This window comes from Ranitomeya imitator, chromosome 4, assembly GCF_032444005.1.
Source record: "Ranitomeya imitator isolate aRanImi1 chromosome 4, aRanImi1.pri, whole genome shotgun sequence".
Classification (NCBI taxonomy): Eukaryota; Metazoa; Chordata; class Amphibia; order Anura; family Dendrobatidae; genus Ranitomeya; species Ranitomeya imitator.
In genome coordinates, this window is record NC_091285.1 from 377686175 (window position 1) to 377706662 (window position 20488).

The window sequence follows — 20488 nt, forward strand, 5'->3', positions numbered from 1 at the left end:
GTTACTAAGCTGTAGGTGCCCAGGCTTAAAAGCACTACCAAGGACCGCCTGGCATTGGCGGAACTTGGATACCCAGGAGGAGGCACCTAAGCCAAAGGCTCGGTCCGGAACCAGCTGACGGTGCTAGAACCAGGTGGTGGACCCCAAGGCCCACAGGAGAGGAGAGAACAGCTAGGCCGCGAGACAGCCGCAGTTACCGAACCCCAACAGTCCTACAGGGGGAGCTGGGCCTACTGGCACTACAGAACCAGCCTTGACTACCAGTTCACGTAGCCCACATAGGAAGCTCCTAAACTGGAGGCACCCTGGAGTTGGCTAACCCGACCGCAACACGACGGGGCAAGCATAGGCGTCTCAGTGAGCTTGACACAACCCGGAAACAGCTGACGGTGCTGAAACCAGGTTTGGCACGAGGGAGTACCTGTGACAAAAACAATGCCGAGAACCAGCTGGCCTCCCCTCTGCCTAGACACGGACGGTGTCGGCACATCTCACCCACGCTGGCTCTGCTCCCCAGGATCTGCTACCTCCAGAATCGCTAACAATTGCTGATCTCCCAGGGACACTTTACATTACACAGGGACCTTGTAACCTGACATGCTCATAGGCTTAAATAGCCATACGCAATTACCATTCCCAAACCGGGACTACGCTCACAATACCTTGGCAGGTACCTCTGACTGGGTCCCCCATCTTAATTTTCCTAGCCATCCAACATATTAAGCTATTTACCACAAGTATAGCCTCTGGCGATATTGTGAACAAGGCCACGAGTTGGCCGAAACGTTATTTTGCCTATCGCTTCAGCATGAATTTTCACTTGTGAATAAAACTTTACACTTATTCAAGCAACTTCAATATACGAGTGCAGTGATTACTTCATTCTATGAGAACCAGCTGGCGGTGCTGGAACCCGGATGCGTTGCCCCAGTGTGCAAGAGCCAATGGCACGACCGAGGACCAGCTGACGGTGCTGGAACCCGGTTACTAAGCTGTAGTTGCCCGCGCTTAAAAGCACTACCAAGGACCGCCTGGCGTTGGCGGAACTCGGATACCCAGGAGGAGGCACCTAAGCCAAAGGCTCGGCCCGGAACCAGCTGACGGTGCTGGAACCAGGTGGTGGACCCCAAGGCCCACAGGAGAGGAGAGAACAGCTAGGCCGCGAGGCAGCCGCAGTTACCGAACCCCAACAGTCCTACAGGGGGAGCTGGGCCTACTGGCACTACAGAACCAGCCTTGACTACCAGTTCACGCAGCCCACATAGGAAGCTCCTAAACTGGAGGCACCCTGGAGTTGGCTAACCCGACCGCAACACGACGGGGCAAGCATAGGCGTCTCAGCGAGTTTGACACACCCCGGAAACAGCTGACGGTGCTGAAACCAGGTTTGGCACGAGGGAGTACCTGTGACAAAAACACTGCCGAGAACCAGCTGGCGGTGCTGGAACCCGGATGCGTTGCCTATCAAAGATTGTCTTCCTACAGCCCCAACTAGCGGTGTTGGAGCAAAGGGTAAGCAGGGGGAGCAGAGTGTAGACCGAAGCCTGCACTGGAGTCAGCTTTGTGTCTGCGTTGCGTTTGCAGGACACTTTGCCGGCTACACAGTGGGGGAACAGCAGGCGGTGCTGAACCCCACTAACACATTGGCTGGTGTTTTTCTCTGTGCAGCTAGCACTTCCGGGCAAAAACTAGCGGTGTTATAGCCCAGGGGCAGCAGGAGGAGGAGAGGAGCAGAGTGTAGGCCGAAGCCTAGTTGAACCAATTTCAAAGGTAACCTTTAACCCCCCCTCAGGTGTTACAAAGTACAAGAGCCACACCTTGTGCAGCATTAATGCTGCACAAGTAAAAGGTTGCTCTATTAATTTTTCTACTTTCACACGCTGAATGCAACACGTACACAATTTAGCCCATTCTACAGTCAAACTGTAGTTGAGGCGTGACTTGTATTTTTAAGGAGACGCAGCATAGGTGTCCCAAATAACGCCTTTGTGCTTGGCGCAGCTTCCTGAGCGTTGTTATTTGCAGTACAGGAGACTGCGCTCTTGTGTTATCCCTTGGCAATACCCTGTTAGTGCAGGCCGTCTTATGACCTCATTTCATGTTGGCCGGTGCGGTTAACGATGGCCATAAATCCCAGACCCACAGTGCCTTTTCATAAAGTCACACTGCGGTGCTGGGATTCGTGGCCTTGAGCAGTAAATATTTTCGCCGCTCACACACGTCCTTACACCTGCTTCAGACTGGGCGGCCTCTGCTGATCCCTTCTCGCATGCCGCGGCCATGAGGCTGCACAGTCTGAAGAAGGCGGAAGGAGATGAGTGACGACAGGCGAACATATGCACTGCTCGTGCCCATAAACCACACCCTCGCTGACAAAATAAATAAGACAACGAGGGGCGTTGCTTCACGCAGGGCGGATGCACAGGCGCAGCCAGCTAACCATGATGTCAAAAGACGGGAAGCGCTACCAAGGGGGGTGCTGCGTATCATTAGAAAGGAAAGTCACACCTCAGGGACAGTGGAATGGTCTCAATGAGACACATTTTGTACGTGTTGAGTTCCACGTGGGCAAAGAGAAAAAGTCAGCCACCTTGTACAAATGCAGCAGTACTGCTGTACAAGGTGGCTATTAAATATAGAAACACCTGGTGGTGGGGGGCAAGCTCCCTTCAATTTCAGTTCATGTGCCTGCGTGGCGTTTGCAGGTCACGTTGCCGGCTACACAGCAGGGGAACAGCTGGCGGTGCTGAACCCCACTAACACATTGGCTGGTGTTTTTCTCTGTGCAGCTAGCAATTCCGGGCAAAAACTAGCGGTGTTAGAGCCCAGGGTCAGCAGGAGGAGGAGAGGAGCAGAGTGTAGGCCGAAGCGTGCACTGGTGGCAGCTTTTGGTCAGTTGTGCCAGCGTGGCTTGTGCTGGACACGATGCCGGCTACACAGCAGGGGAACAGCTGGCGGTGCTGAACCCCACTAACACATTGGCGGGTGTTTTTCTCTGTGCACCTAGCACTTCCAGGCTACAACTGGCGGTGTTATAGCCCAGGGTCAGCAGGAGGAGGAGAGGAGCAGAGTGTAGGCCGAACCTAGTTGAACCAATTTCAAAGGTAACCTTTAACCCCCCCTCAGGTGTTGCAAGGTACAAGAGCCACACCTTGTGCAGCATTAATGCTGCACAAGTAAAAGGTTGCTCTCTTAATTTTTCTCCTTGCACACGCTGAATAAAACACATACACTATTTAGCCCATTCTACTGTAAAACAGTAGTGGAGGCGTGACTTGTCTTTTTAAAGAAAAGCAGCCCAGGTGTCGAAAATAACACCTTGGTGCATGGGCGCAGCTTCCTGAGCGTTGTTATTTGCTGTACAGGAGTCTGCGCTCTTGTTATCCCTTGGCCATGCGCTGTGAGCGCTTCCTGTCTTCTGACCTCATTTCATGTCGGCCGTTGTGGTTAGCGATGGACATGAATCCCAGACCCACAGTGTGTTTTCAAAAAAACACACTGCGTGGCTGGGATTCGTGGCCTTGTGAAGTAAATATGTTTGCCGCTCACACATGTCCTTACACCTGCTTCAGACTGGGCGGCCTCATCTGATCCCTTATCGCATGCCGCGGCCATGAGGCCACCCAGTCTGAAGAAGGCGGAAGGAGATGAGTGAACACAGGCAAACATATGCACTGCACATGCCCAGCAATCACACCCTCGCTGTCCAAAAAAATAAGACACCGAGGGGCGTTGTTTCGAGCAGAGCAGACGCACAGGCGCAGCCAGCTAACCAATGATGTCAGAAGACGGGCAGCGCTAACAAGGGTGGTGCTGCGTATCATTAGAAAGGAAAGTCACACCTCAGGGACAGTGGAATGGTCTCAATGAGACACATTTAGTACGTGTTTAATTAAACGTGGGCAAGGAGAAAAAGTCAGCCACCTTGTACAAATGCAGCAGTACTGCTGTACAAGGTGGCTGTTATACATAGAAACACCTGGGGGTGGGGGGCAGGCTTCCTTCAATTTCAGTTCATGTGCCAGCGTGGCTTGTGCTGGACACGATGCCGGCTACACAGCAGGGGAACAGCTGGCGGTGCTGAACCCCACTAACACATTGTCTGTTGTTTTTCTCTGTGAAGCTCGCATTTCCGGGCAAGAACTAGCGGTGTTAGAGCCCAGGGTTAGCAGGAGGAGGAGAGGAGCAAAGTGTAGGCCGAAGCCTGCACTGGTGGCAGCTTTTGGTCGGTTGTGCCAGCGTGGCTTGTGCTGGACACGATGCCGGCTACACAGCAGGGGAACAGCTGGCGGTGCTGAACCCCACTAACACATTGGCTGGTGATTTTCTCTGTGAAGCTCGCATTTCCGGGCAAAAACTAGCGGTGTTAGAGCCCAGGGTCAGCAGGAGGAGGAGAGGAGCAGAGTGTAGGCCGAAGCCTAGTTGAACCAATTTCAAAGGTAACCTTTAACCCCCCCCTCAGGTGTTGCAAGGTACAAGAACCACACCTTGTGCAGCATTAATGCTGCACAAGTAAAAGGTTGCTCTATTTAGTTTGCTCCTTGCACACGCTGAATAAAACACGTACACTATTTAGCCCATTATACTGTCAAACAGTAGTGGAGGCGTGACTTGTCTTTTTAAGGAGATGCAGCACAGGTGTCAAAATTTACACCTAGGTGCTGGGCGCAGATTCCTGAGCGTTGTTATTAGCTGTACAGGAGTCTGCGCTATTGTGATCCCTTGGCCATGCGCTGTGAGCGCTGCCTGTCTTCTCACCTCATTTCATGTTGGCCGTTGCGGTTAGCAATGGATATGAATCCCAGGCCCGCAGTGTGTTTTCAAAAAATCACACTGCGTGGCTGGGATTCGTGGCCTTGTGCAGTAAATATGTTTGCCGCTCACACATGTCCTTACACCTGCTTCAGACTGGGCGGCCTCAGCTGATCCCTTATCGCCTACCACGGCCAGTAGGCCGCACAGTCTGAAGAAGGCGGAAGGAGATGAGTTAAGACAGGCGAACATATGCACTGCACATGCCCATCAATCACACCCTCGCAGCCAAAATATATGAGACAACGAGGGGGGTTGTGTCGGGCAGGGCGGACGCACAGGCACAGGCAGCCAACTAATTATGTCAGAAGACGGGCAGCGCTACCAAGGGGGGTGGTGCGTGTCATTAAAAAGGAAAGTCACACCTCAGGGACATTGTAATGGTCTCTAATGAGACACATATTTTACGTGTTTAATTCTACGTGGGCAAGGATAAAAAATCAGCCACCTTGTACAAATGCAGCAGTACTGCTGTACTAGGTGGCTGTTATACATAGAAACACCTGGGGGGGTGGGGCCAGGTTCCCTTTAATTTCAGTTCATGTGCCTGCGTGGCGTTTGCAGGTCACGTTGCCGGCTACATAGCAGGGGAACAGCTGGCGTTGCTGAACCCCACTAACACATTGGCTGGTGTTTTTCTCTGTGCAGCTAGCACTTCTGGGCAAAAACTAGCGGTGTTTAAGCCCAGGGTCAGCAGGAGGAGGAGAGGAGCAGAGTGTATGCCGAAGCCTGCACTGGTGGCAGCTTTTGTTCTGTTGTGCCAGCGTGGCTTGTGCTGGACACGTTGCCGACTACACAGCAGGGGAACAGCTGGCGATGCTGAACCCCACTGACACATCACCTAGTGTTTTTTCTGTGTAGACAACACTTCCAGGTGGCAACTGACGGTGTTGAAACCCAGGGAATCAAAGAGGAGCAGAGTGTAGGCCGAAGACTGCAGTGGAGCAAGTTGAAAGGGAACCTTTAACCCCACCCCCCCCCAGGCATTTGTTGCTGAAAGAGCCATCTTGTACAGCAGTAATACTGCACATGGAAAATGGTGGCTCTGAAAATTATGCTCCTTGCAAACGCTGAAGTACACACTCATATAATGTGTCCCCTCACACTGTCAAACCATCCCGGAAGTGGGACTTTCCTTTGTAATGTGACACAGCAAAGCAGTCATTCCAACCCCCTTGGTGCCGTGCGCCACCTCCTCAACGTTGTTTGGTTCTGTCACGGAGCCCGCGCTGTAATGTTATCCCTTGGCCATGCACAGTTAGCGGTGCCCGTCTTCTGACATCATGTAGGTGTCAGGCTGGCAGTGCCTGTGCGTCCAAGCTGCCCGAGATCCAACCTTGCAGTGTCATCTAATGTAGTCCCACTGCGGGCCAGGGATCCATGGGCATGCGCAGTGCATATCATCGCCTCTCACTCACCTCCTTCCTGCTTCTTCAGACTGTGCGGCGTCACGGCCGTGGCATGCTATTAGGGATCAGCTGACGCCGCCTAGTCTGAAGAAGCGTGAAGAAGGGGAGTGAGAGGCTAGTATATGCACTGCGCATGGCCATGGATATCAGGCCCACTGTGGGATCACATTAGACGACACTGCGAGGTGGGATTTCGGGCAGCGTGGACGCACAGGCGCAGCCAGGACGACAACAAATGATGTCAGAGGACGGGCAGCGCAAACTGTGCATGGCCAAGGGATAACATAGCAGCGCAGGGTCCATGACGGGTCCATGACGGAATCAAACAACGCTAAGGAGCCAGCGCACAGTGGCAAGGGGGTAGCAATGACGGCTGTGCTGCGTCACATTACAAAGGAAAGTCCCACCTCCGGGACGGTTGGACGGTGAGAGAGGACACATTACATGAGTGTGTAGTTCAGCGTTTGCAAGGAGCATAATTTCAAGAGCGACCTTTCCCTTGTGCAGTATTAGTGCTGCATATGGTGGCTCTTTCAGTAACAAATGCCTAGGGGGGGGGACAGGTCCCCTTACATTTTAGTTGTGCCAGCGTGGCGGTTGCATGACACGTTGCCGGATACACAGCTGGGGATCAGCTGACGTTACTGAACCCCAATAACAGAGGAGCGACTGTTAACTGTGCACACAGCACTTCCAGGCACCAACTGGCGATGTTAGAGCCCAGGGACAGCAGGAGGAGCAGATTGGAGGTATTGCCGCACACACAGCTGGGGATCAGCTGACGTTACTGAACCCCAATAACAGAGGAGCGACTGTTAACTGTGCACACAGCACTTCCAGGCACCAACTGGCGGTGTTAGAGCCCAGGGACAGCAGGAGGAGCAGATTGGAGGTATTGCCGCACACACAGCTGGGGATCAGCTAACGTTACTGAACCCCAATAACAGAGGAGCGACTGTTAACTGTGCACACAGCACTTCCAGGCACCAACTGGCGGTGTTAGAGCCCAGGGACAGCAGGAGGAGCAGAGGAACAGAGTGTAGGCCGAAGCCTGATTGGAGCAAGTTGAAAGGGAACCTTTAACCCCCCCCCCAAGATGTTTGTAGCTGAAAGAGCCATCTTGTGCAGCACTAAGGATGCAAAAGGAAAAGGTTGCTCTTTTAATTATGCTCCTTGCAAACACTGAAGTAAACACTAAAAATGTGTCCCCTTATACCGTTAAACCGTTCCGGAGGTGCGAATTTCCTTTGTAATGGGACACAGCACAGCTGTCATTCCTATCCCCTTGGTGCCGTGCGCTGCCTCCTCAGCGTTGTTTTAAGCTGTCACGGAGCCTGCGCTGTTCTGTTAGCCCTTGGCCATGCCCAATTAGCGCTGCCTGTCTTCTGACATAATTTGGTGTCAGGCTGTCAGTGCCTGTGCGTCCACGCTGCTCCAGATCCCACCTCGCAGTGTCGTCTAACGTAATCCCACTGCGGGCCTTGGATCCATGGGCATGCACAGTGCATATACTCGACTCTCACTCCCCTCCTTCCCTCTTCTTCAGACTGTGCGGTGTCACGGCCGTGGCATGCTATTAGGGATCAGCTGACGGCGCACAGTCTAAAGAAGGCGGAGGGAAATGAGCGAGAGCCCAAGGGGAAGATATGCACTGCGAATGCCCATGGATCCCAGGCCCGCAGTGTGACTCAATCCGAAGACACTGCGAGGCGGGATCTCGGGCAGCGCGGCCGCACAGGCGCAGCCAGCCTGACACCAAATTATGTCAGAAGACAGGCAGCGCAAATAGGGCATGCCCAAGGGATAACAGAACAGCGCAGGCTCCGTGACAGCTTAAAACAACGCTGAGGAGGCAGCGCATGGCACCAAGGGGGTTGGAATGACGGCTGTGCTGTGTCACATTACGAAGGAAAGTCCCAGCTCCGGGACGGTATAACGGTATCAGTGAACACATTTTATAAGTTCTGCGTGTGCAAGGAGCTAAACCAAAAGAGCTACCTTTTCCTTGTGCAGCATTACTGCTGCACCAGATGGCTCTTTCAGTAACAAACAACGGGGGGGGGGTTCAGGTTCCCTTACATTTTGGTTGTTGTGCCAGCGTGGCGGTCGCAGGACACATTGCCGGCTACACAGCTGGGGATCAGCTGACGTTACTGAAACCCAATAACACTGGGTCGTATGTTTTTACTGTGCAGCCTGCACTTCTGAGCCGCAACTGGCGGTGTTGGAGCCCAGGAATAGCAGATCAGGTGGTAGAAAGATGAACACAGCAGGAGACCTGGATGACACCCAATTACTTAATCAGGCAGAGGAGTGGCAAATTCCTGCGAGACCAAGGCCTGGTTCATTTTCAGGAAAGTAAGCTGGTCAACGTTATCGGAGGACAGTCGCATGCGACGGTCTGTTAGTACACCACCTGCGGCACTAAAGACACGTTCCGATAAGACACTAGCCGCAGGGCAAGCCAGCACCTCCAATGCATTCTGGCTTAGCTCTGGCCATGTATCCAGCTTAGAGACCCAAAACTTGAATGGGGAAGAGCCGTCTGGGAGTACAGTAAGAGGGCAAGCCATGTAGTCTGTCACCATCTGACGGAACCGTTGCCTCCTGCTGACTGGAGCCGCCGGTGATGGTGTAGACATTTGGGGCGGGCACACAAAAGTGTGCCAGAGTTGTGCCATACTGGGCTTGCCTTGGGCAGAGGCACTGCTTCTGCTCCCTCTTTGGGCAGAGCCTCCCCCACTGCCTCGACGCACTGAGCTGCTTTGTAAAGCACTAGCAGCACTCCTCTCAGTTGGACTGGAGAAGATGATGGAATTCACCAGTGTGTCGTGGTACTCCCGCAATTTACGCTCCCGGGTCAACGCTGGAATGAGGTTTTGGACGTTGTCCCGGTAGCGAGGATCGAGGAGGGTGAACACCCAATAATCAGGCATGAGAATGAGAATGTGGTCGATGCGGCGGTCGTTTCTCAGGCACTGCAGCATGAAATCCACCATGTGCTGCAGAGTGCCAACTGGCCCAGAAACGCTGTCCCCTGCTTGAGACATGATCTCTGCCCGCTCGTCATCACCCCACCCTCGCTGTACACACTGACCACTGGACAATTGTGTCGCTCCCTCCTCTGGACGGAGCTCTTCCTCCTCCATTGATTCCTCCTCATCCTCCTCACAAATTGGCCCCTGCGTACCCCTTTGTGAGGAACCACGTGGCGCTGACTCTCCAGAAGCTGATGGAAAAGGTGACTCCTCATCCTCCACCTCTTCCACAACATCATCCCTTAACCCTTGCAAAGTTTGCTGAAGCAGGCAGATAAGGGGGACAGTCATGCTGACTAGTGCATCATCTGCACTTGCCATCCGCGTGGAATAATCAAAAGGACGCAAAACCTGGCAGACGTCCTTCATAGTGGCCCACTCTGTGGTTGTGAAGTCTGATCGGTGCTGACTGCGACTTCTTTGCGCCTGATGCAGCTGGTACTCCATAACTGCTTGCTGCTGCTCACACAACCGCTCCAACATATGTAACGTGGAATTCCACCGGGTAGGTAGGTCACATATGATGCGGTGTTCCGGAAGACGGAATCGGCGCTGCAGAGCAGCAATGCGGGATCTGGCCAAGCTGGAACGCCGCAAGTGAGCACACTCTAGGCGGACCTTGTGCAGCAGGGCATCAAGATCCGGATAGTCCCTCAGAAAACTCTGCACAACCAAATTGAGCACATGTGCCAGACATGGGATGTGAGTGAGGTTGCCAAGGGCCAAAGCTGCCACCAGATTTCGGCCATTGTCACACACTACCATGCCTGGCTGGAGATTCGCTGGCAGTAACCACACATCGCTATCCTGCTTGATGGCATTCCAGAGCTCCTGCGCTGTGTGGCTTCGATTCCCCAATGAAACTAGTTTCAAGACGGCCTGCTGATGTTTGGCCACGGATGTGCTCATGTCGGTCATAGGTAAACGTTCACGGGTCCATGTGGAGGTGGACTGTGACGGCTCCTGCAGAGTTGATTCTGAGGAACTTGTGTAAGAGGAGGAGTCAATGCGTACAGACTGGATTCCTGCAATCCTTGGAGTGGGCAGGACACGTCCTGCGCCACTCGCACGATCTGTACCTGGCTCAACAACATTAACCCAATGGGCAGTGAGGGAAACATATCGCCCCTGTCCATGCTGACTGGTCCACGCATCGGTGGTGAGGTGGACCTTGCTACTGACAGCGTTCAGTAGCGCATGTTTTATGTTTCCCTCAACATGCCTGTGCAGGGCAGGGACAGCTTGCCTGCTGAAGTAAAAGCGGCTGGGCACCTTGTACTGTGGGACTGCCAATGCCATCAAGTCACGGAAGCTGTCAGTCTCCACCAGCCTGAACGAGAGCATTTCCAGGGACAACAGTTTGGCAATGCCTGCATTCAGAGCCTGTGCTCGGGGGTGGTTGGCCAAGAATGCCCGCCTTTTCTCCCATGCCTGTACTACCGATGGCTGTAGAGTAGACTGGGAGTGTGAGGATGACTGGGAAGGTGGTGCTGTGGGTGGAATTACACAAGGTCTCTGGACAACAGTGCCAGAGGTTCTTCCATGGCGATCCTGGGAGGAAGCCAAACCAGCTGTGCGTGAGCTGGAGGAAGAGGCAACACGAGCTGAAGAGGTGGTAGCTGCCGCTGTTGGTTGGCCTACATCTTCAGTCTGTTTCTGTAACTCCCCCGCGTGCTTGGTCCGCACATGTTTCCACATATTTGTGGTATTGAGGTTGCTGACATTTTTCCCTCTTTTTACTTTCTGATGACACAGCTTGCATTTGACAAAACAAATGTCATCTGCAACTGTGTCAAAAAAGGACCAGGCACTGCAAGTCTTGGGAGCGCCCTTTTTGGCTTTGGAAAGAGACAGGCTCCTAACGGGTGCCAAAGTGGAGGCTACAGGCTCCGCAGTCTTCCCCCTCCCTCTCCCTCTTTGGCCCGTAAGGGTAATCTCTTCCTCAGAGCTGCTCCCACCACCTTCCTGTTCCTCACGCCACGATGGGTCAACGACCTCATCATCTCCACTACCCTCTGCCACCAACTGCTCCTCCTGGGTAGTCTCGGCAGCACAGTACGCACCAGAAAGCGGCACCTTAGTTTCATCATCAGATGCGTACTGCGCTGTGGTCACCGGAGGCACTGGCCCACCCGCCTCTTCAGAGTCAGAGAGACAAAGCTGTTGGGCATCACTGCACACTGCCTCTTCTTCCATTTCTCCAATGCTGCTTGGCTGGCCCCCTGTTTCCAAGCCAAGAGATTCAGAGAACAGAAGTAGAGACGGCTCCTGTCCTGGGCTCTCTGACTGCCTGGCCAATTTGGCAGGTGGTGAAGAGACAGATGGCTGCTCTCCAGTGGTCTGTGCCTGAGAGGATGTGGCACTAACTGGAGTCGATGCCGAGGCGTTAGCTGCCATCCACCCGACAACGGCTTCAATTTGGTCTTCACGCAGCAGCGGTGCACGGCGCTCTCCGACAAAGCTGCGCATTAAGGACTCTTCCCTGCTGAAACTGAGTGACGACGAGTCACCGGTGCCCGCAGCAGGCACAGAATCACCACGTCCTCTCCCTGCTCCTCTCCCTGCTCCGCACCCACGCCCACGTGCCTTACTCCCTGCCCTCTTCATCTTGGTTGACAGATAAAGATAAGCAGAAAAGTACTAAGGCCTTAGTGTGCTTATTCCTGAAATGCTCCTCCTAACAGGTGTAAGAAACACTAATGTTGTAAAGTGTGGACTAAACTTTATTATTTTTCAAATGTGGCCTACACAAGTGTTAAGTTGTGTTTGGTGAACTTTACTTTTTTTTTTTTTGCAGATCGGGCTACAGAGCTAGTTTAAATCACGCGGAGACCATGCAGACAGCCGTAAACGGCGCTGCAAGGCCCAAAAAACCTCCTCTAGGTTATCCTATTTAGTGTTTTTCCACTTTTTAGCTGGAGACGGGTGGAAAGACACTAATAGGGAATTTTTTTTTTTAATTTTAAACAGGCTGCACTATTTGAAAAAAAGGAAATTTTTTTCAAGGTATGAGGCAGTAACGCACCCTGAGCTGAATCCAACCGGCTATGGCTGCACACAGACTACAGGGCGAGCTGCGCTCACACAGAGACCGTGCAGACAGCCGTAAACGGCGCTGCAAGGCCCAAAAAAAAACCTCTAGGTTAGCCTATGTAGTGTTTTTCCACAATTTAGCTGGAGACGGGTGGAAAAACACTAATAGGAAATTTTTTTTTAAAGTTTAAACAGGCTGCACTATTTGAAAAAAAGTAAACATTTTTTCAAGGTATGAGGCAGTAACGCACCCTGAGCTGAATCCAACCGGCTATGGCTGCACACAGACTACAGGGCGAGCTGCGCTCACACAGAGACCGTGCAGACAGCCGTAAACGGCGCTGCAAGGCCCAAAAAAAACCCTCTAGGTTATCCTATGTAGTGTTTTTCCACAATTTAGCTGGAGACGGGTGGAAAAACACTAATAGGAATTTTTTTTTTTAAATTTTAAACAGGCTGCACTATTTCAAAAAAAGGAAAATTTTTCTCAAGGTATGAGGCAGTAACGAACCCTGAGCTGAATCCAACCGGCTATGGCTGCACACAGACTACAGGGCGAGCTGGGCTCACACGGAGACCATGCAGACAGCCGTAAACGGCGCTGCAAGGCCCAAAAAAACCCCTCTAGGTTATCCTATGTAGTGTTTTTCCACAATTTAGCTGGAGACGGGTGGAAAAACACTAATAGGAAATTTGAGAAAAAATGTGCAGCAGGCTGCACTATGAGCAAAAAAGGACAACTGTGTGAGGCAGTGTGAACCCCCCCTGAGCTGAATACAACCGGGTATATGGCTGCACACAGACTACAGAGTGAGCTGCACACACACACACACACAGAGACCTTGCAGAACGCTGTTAAAACAGCGCTGCAAGGCAAGAGCAAGGTGAACAGTGAAGAACACACAGCGTTTTGCTAAATTAGCCTTTGGAAAGGAAAATAAAGCAATTAGCTATCTCAACTGGCCCTCAGTTAGAACACAGCGTCCTGTCCCTAACTGAAATCACAGCAGAGTGAGCGCAAAATGGCGGCAGCATTTTTTATAGTGCAGAGTGACATCATTTCAGCAGCCAATCACAGCCTTGCCAGTACTTACATGCCCACCATGCTAAACAGGATGTGCCCACACTTCCAATCATTCCTCATTGGCTGCTGCGTTCAGTTTGAATTCTGGGAACTTCCGATTCCGGTATCCGATACGCGGGAAGTATCGGAATTCGGTATTGGAATTCCGATACCGCAAATATCGGCCGATACCCGATACTTGCGGTATCGGGATGCTCAACACTAGCTGCCAAGAATTACGATGCACCACAATACCCCTGTCATAAGATGTCCAGGAGGGACTCCTGAAAAAGTGTTGCATTGAGTTCAAGGCCTGCCCTGCTACCAATTCATATGCACACCAATAAGCCTTAGAACCACATACTGGAAGGGTCCATGAAAATCCACTTCACAATATGCATTTTGTAGTCCCGTACTCCTTTGTTTTACACCTTGGCAGCAAGGCCAGCCCTGCTGCATAGTCATATGCACGCCATTACATTTTGGAACCCACATACTTGATGGGCCCATGAAAACTCACTCATATTTTTTGATGGTATGATGGAGCCCTCTTTGCCGAATTATTTACAGGAGAATTAGCCACTTTTATTTGCCATGTTTTTAACACTAAGTTTCAGATATGGCTTTAATACTTGCAATACAACACAATTTTATTGTAAACTACAAAATTCAATGAATAGTATGATTGAATAGTGTGAGTGCGTACACTTTTGAATATGTTAACATACAAAGGTTAATAAGTACATTTAAGGATTAAATACATATAGTGATTACGTATATACGAAGATTAACTACATACAGTATACTTACATCATCCACAAGAGGCTTTTAACCATCATCCGTCTGGAATATCAGAGAAGCACCACCAAGACAAAGAACCTCACAAGGACTTAGAACAAACCACCACAGGCAGAGTTTCAGTAAACCTTAATGTTACAATGAGAAAACATATAGAGGCTTAGAACAGTTTGTGAAGTGAATAAACAAACATTTCTCAAGATTGTGTCACTATGAGCATTGTCTGTCACATCTGTAAAAGTTTTACAAGAAATGCAGCTATGTGATTGTCTGAATGCATTCGGTATACAGTATTTTAATCTGGATTCCAAATCGCCAATTGTATATTCGCCATTTGTACATTTGATGTGGCCAAAGTTATGGCTCTCAAGGAGAGAAACTAATATAGTCGACAAAGAAATATTTGTAATGAACTACTGAGCCAAAATAACAGCATTGCTTTATTAAATGTATATGAAGTGTATTGTGTCCAATGTGAGCAACGAGGCAACACAAAAAGGAGCTTTTCAAGTGAGCTCTTTAAACCCCTTTCTGACCTCGGATGGGATAGTACGTCTGAGGTCAGAACCCCTGCTTTGATGTGGGCCAGGACATGCCAGCTGTTTTGAACAGCTGACATGTGCCCGCAATAGCGACGGGTGGAATCGTGATCCACCCTCTGCTATTAACTAGTTAAATGCCCCTGTCAAACGATGACAGGGGCATTTAACTGGTGCTTCTGGCCATCGAGCCGGAAATGAGTGCATCGCTAACCCCATCACATAATCGGGGTGAGCAATGTGCCGGCATAGTAACCATACAGGTCCTATGGTTGCTTATGCCGATTTGCTATGAGCGCCACCGATCTGATGATCGCTCCCATGTAGCTGAGCTGATCCAGTTTTGCCAGCTTGTAGCCTCCCATGGAGGCTATTGAAGCATGGCAAAAGTAAAAACAAAAAGTAAAAAAAGTGAAAAAAATAAAATATAAAAGTTTAAATCACACCCCTTTCGCCCCATTCAAAATAAAACAATAAAAAATATCAAACCTACACATATTTGGTATCGCCGTGTTCAGAATCGTCCAATCTATCAATAAAAAACAGGATTAACCTGATCGCAAAATGGTGTAGCGAGAAAAAAATTAGAAACGCCAGAATTATGTTTTTTTTGGTCGCTGTGACATTGCATTAAAATGCAATAACGGGCAATCAAAAGAACGTATCTGCACAAAAGTGTTATCATTAAATATCTGCTTGGCACGCAAAAAATAAGCCATCACCCGACCCCAGATCACAAAAAGTGAAGACGCTACGGGTATTGAAATATGGCGCAATTTTTTTGTAGCAAAGTTTGGAACTTTTTTCACCACTTAGATAAAAAAGAACCTAGGCATGTTTGGTGTCTATGAACGTGTAATGACCTGAAGAATCAAAATGACATGTCAGTTTTAGCATTTAGTGAACCTAGCAAAAAAGCCAAACAAAAAACAAGTGTGGCATTGCACTTTTTTTGCAAATTCACGGCACTTGGAATATTTTTCCCTATTTCCAGTACACGACATGGTAAAACCAATGATGTCGTTCAAAAGTAAAACTCGTTCCACAAAAAGTAAGCCCTCACATGGCCATATTGACAGAAAAATAAAAAAGTCATGGCTCTGTGAAGGAGGGGAGCGAAAAACGAACACGGAAAAATGGAAAGTCCCAAGGTCATGAAGGGGTTAAAGTACACAAATGTTATGAAGTCTTTGCCAACAAGGATGTGATTTCACCAATGTGGGGAACCTTTTTAAAAAAATATACTATTGCCATCACAGCCCCCCTTGCTCAAAATTCTGGGGTCTATAAAAGTACAGAACACGTTCACTCAGGTCATGTCATCGGAGATAAGGAAGAGACATTGCAGGAAACAGAGTTAAGGAGTAGGCCCAATTAAGGGGTGTGGGTCTCTGAGACTTGTAATAGAGGGCATGAGCTGACAAATAATTTGCAATGTGGGGTCCTTTCTTTACTAAATAAAATAGTGCCATCACAGCCCCCTTGCCCAAAATTCACCGTACAGAGCACGTTCACCCTGGTGATCTAGTGGCAGTTAAGGACACATTGCAGGAGACAGAGTTAAGAATTAAGCCCAATCTAATGTCATGCCCAATTCCACAATGTGGAGTCCTTTCTTTACTAAATAAAATAGTACCATCACAGCCCCCTTGTCCAAAATGCACCGGCCAATAACAGTACAGAGCACGTTAACCCTGGTCATCTAGTGGTTCTGGATGATCAGGATGAGGATAAGGAGGATAACAACCAAGAGACCAAATCTTTAAACGTCTACCCATGTGTGGTTGTGAAGAGGTGCATGAGAATATATCTCCCCAAAAGAGAGAATGTATTTGAGGTTATTTTTCACTCTTTTCACTTGGTTGTGTACAGAAGTCTTTCTTTGTACGATCTGCAAGGTACTCCCACACTATCTTCCCAAACATTGTACATCTTGTGACAGCACCCCTTGCCTCTGTGCCGTCACGATGGGAGGGTCTGAGAAAACTGTCCCAGAACTTTGCCATTGTTCTTCTGGCTGAGCTGGATTGTACTTCTGTCTCTCTCGCTTGGAGTCCTTGGTTGTACAACAAACTCTGATGTCTGCTGCCAGCGTTCTCACATGGGAAGTAATTCCACTACAAGGGCCCTGTGGTACTGCAACATTTTAGTACACCTCTCTGCCTCAGGCAGAAAAGATTGGAAGTTCTCCTTGTAGCATGGGTTTAGAAGTGTCACCAACCAGTAATGAGTGTCACCCAAAATTTTGATAATCCGAGGGTCACGTGAAATGCAGTGCAACATAAAGTCAGCCATGCATGCCAGACTGCTAACAGGCAAGACTTCCGTGTCCTCACCAACAGGACGACTGACCATGCTGTCCTCCTCATCCTCCTGCTCCCTGTCCTCAGGGATGCGAGGGCTTGTTTTTTGCAGGACGAGTTGTACTTTTCAGCGACACCATTGGTTTTAGCATGTCATGTACTAGAAAATGGGAAAACATTCCAAGTGCGGTGAAATTGCAAAAAATTCAATCCCACACTGTTTTTTTACTTGACTTTTTTGCTAGGTTCACTAAATGCTAACACTGACCAGCCATTATGATTCTCTAGGTCATTGCAAGTTCATAGACACCAAACATGCCTAGGTTCGTTTTTATCTAAGGGGTGAAAAAGTTCCAAACTTTGATAAAAAAATAAAAGAATTGCGCAAGTTTCCGATACCCATAATGTCTCCTTTTTTCGTGATCTGGGTTTGCATGAGGGCTTATTTTTTGCATGCTGAACTGATGTTTTTAATGATACCACTTTTGTGCAGATGCAAAAAAAAGTAATTCTGGCGTTTTGACTTTTTTTTTATCTCTACACCGTTTAGCGATCAGGTTAATCCTTTTTTACTGATAGATCGGGCTCTTCTGAAAGTGGTGATTCTAAATATGTGGAGGTTTGATTTTTCTTTATTATTATTTTGCATGGGGTGAAAGGGGGTGCTTTAAACTTTTATTTTTTTATTTTTTCATATTTTAAAAAAATGTTTATTTTTTATTTTTGGCATGCTTCAATAGCCTCCATTGGAGGCTAGAAGCTGCCACAATTTGATCGGCTCAACTACATAGAGGCGATGCTCAGAACTCCTCAATGTAGCAGAATTACTGCTTTACTATGAGCGCCGATCACTGGGTGGCACTCATATCAATCCGGCATCAACAACCATAGAGGTCTCAAGGAGACCTCTGATTGTCATCCTGGTGCACCAATGACCCCCGATCATGTGATGAGGGTCACCGGTAAATGAGCAAAAACCAAGGCGCACCACACATATGTACATATGGTATACCAACAATATGAAAATATGATACGGGGTGCAAGTGTGTGATAAACAACTATGTAATACAAACAAACAGGTATCACTCCAATGATGCACACCACATATAAAAATAAGAAACAAGATATTGAAAAAACACAAGATTTTATTGAAACGCCACATAAAACATAATTAAAAACAACAAGCACAAAGCCCTGTCCATAACAATAAATGCAAGGTACAATAATATGTATAAAGCACAAAAAATGTACAAACCTGCAATGCTGTAACCCTGCCTATACCCCAGATAAAGTAAGGACTATATATGGTCAGCTGAAAATACCAAGCTGGCCAGAGAATGTACACCCTGCACCACCCTATATGTAGCGATGGATACCTGACCCAAAAAGGTGCCTGAATATAAACAGTAACCTATGCGGCTCATGGGACACTTATAGGTGTCTTACCCAGACTCACTGGGCTATGAAAATAGTCCCAAAATAGCATGCTAACAGCAGAGAAAGGACTGCTAAATAGCGTCCCCAGCAAATGCTGGGATAAAGATTACCCAAGGCAGAAGGGTGGCCAGGAACAGTCCAGGGGTAAACCAGCACGCCAGCAGGACTAGGGACAAAGCAGCCCCTCGCGTATCGCCCTCCCAAGTAGGGCTTTGTCAGGGGAATGAAGCCCTACTTGGGAGGGCGATGGATGGTAACAATTGCTATAGTTATTCGGACCAGCCATAGTGTAAGGCTCGGGTGTTCATGTAAAGCTGCATGAACCAGTTAACTGCCTAAGTATGTAGCAGTACAGATACAGAGGGCTATTAACTGCATAAAGTGAATGAGAACATAATGCGAGGAACCTGATTATGTTGTGTTTTTTTTTTTAAATAGGCCACACAGGGATCGTTAGGTTAATGCATTGAGGCGGTAGGCCAGTCTGAACAAATGAGTTTTTAGGGCATATTCTCTTTATCACCTGAGGAAGACAGCATGTCGCTATCGAAATGCGTTGTGAATTGCAGAGAATTTTATTAAAGGTTTGAGCTTTTATCCACTTTCTAATTGTCTCCCTCTGCCTTAGCACTCCATAAGACCGCATTGTTTTTGCTTTCATCTCATAAGTTTAGCAGAGATTGGGTAACAATGAAGAGGTTGAGGCTCAGGTGGATGAACTGAAGCTGGTTGCTAGTTCAAAAGAGGCTTGTACCCACACAAGTTTCATGCCGTTTCTCCTATGTGGATGGGCTGAGGAGCAGGAGATAGAGAGTAGTCATCATGGCTGAGACAGAGAAGTGTTGGCTGTAGAGAGCCTGGTACACATGGCCGACTTTATGTATCACTGCCTTTCACATGCCTTTATGTACTTTGAATAGCAGATCTTCCATTTAGCCTGTGTGTTTTGTTCCTCATGTTAAATGGACTTTGTTTCCTTTGGTGCTGAAGAGGTTAGTGACTCTTTGCATGCTGGTTAGAGACATGCAGCTCCATCTCATAGCTGCTCCTGATCTGCTTGTTTTATCTCTCTACAAAACCTGACCAGACCTTCTCATCCCTGCCTGTGTGAAAGTTTTGCTTCCTGGCTTGCTGGAGTTGGTGTGGTGAAGTTGGAGTTCATAGTTTTGTAGTTGTTGTTGGAGATTGTTGTCTGCTGTTTTTAGGTGTTTGCTTTCTTCATTATCACATTCCCATTTAGTTTGTACCTTCAATTCCTTTGCTTTACGCCTCTCTACCATTGATGAGTTTTTTTTATGTAACTGTATTTTTGTCTTCCTTGTTTGTCTTACCTGTGTATATGCACTAACATATCTGTCCTAGGCCTCCTGGGAGAGGGGGAGGGGATGGCTTTGGACGTTACCGGAGCATAGTAAGGGTGTAGGCGCAGGATTCTCTACCTTTAACAGTACCCCACAGGACAAGTATAATTAGGGTTCCAGTATCAGGGACAGTTTGAGGCACCCCCTTCCTTAAAGAAGACAATCACAACATGACAATAGCCTTTATGAGGAGTACCGCAATGACAATTTTAACAGAATGTGTATGAGGCCCTCCTTTATGTCCAGCAAAATCCTTACTAATTACCCTCTTTTTCTATTAAAAAAGAAGAAATTGTAAACCATTTTGAAAACATATTTTATTTTATAATGCCCTAAGAGATTTGATCTATCAAGGTATTAAATTGAGACCAGCAAAAATAAAAACCACAGAATTTATTTTTTGTTGTCGCACTTACCCCAAAATGTTTTTTAAAAAAGTGACCAAAACGTTGTTTGTACAACAAAATGGCAACAATTAAAAACTTTAGTCTAGTATGCAAACAATAAGCACTGGCAAAGAACTAGGATAGAAGTCTAAAAAAGTCACAGGTCTCAGAAAATGGTGACAGAAACAATTTTTTATTTTTACAAATTTCTACCATTTTACCTCCTTTAAAATAATAAAAAAAAGCTTGGCAAGCTTGGCATCACTGTAATCGTACTGACCTGAACAAAAAAAAATCATGTTGACCGGT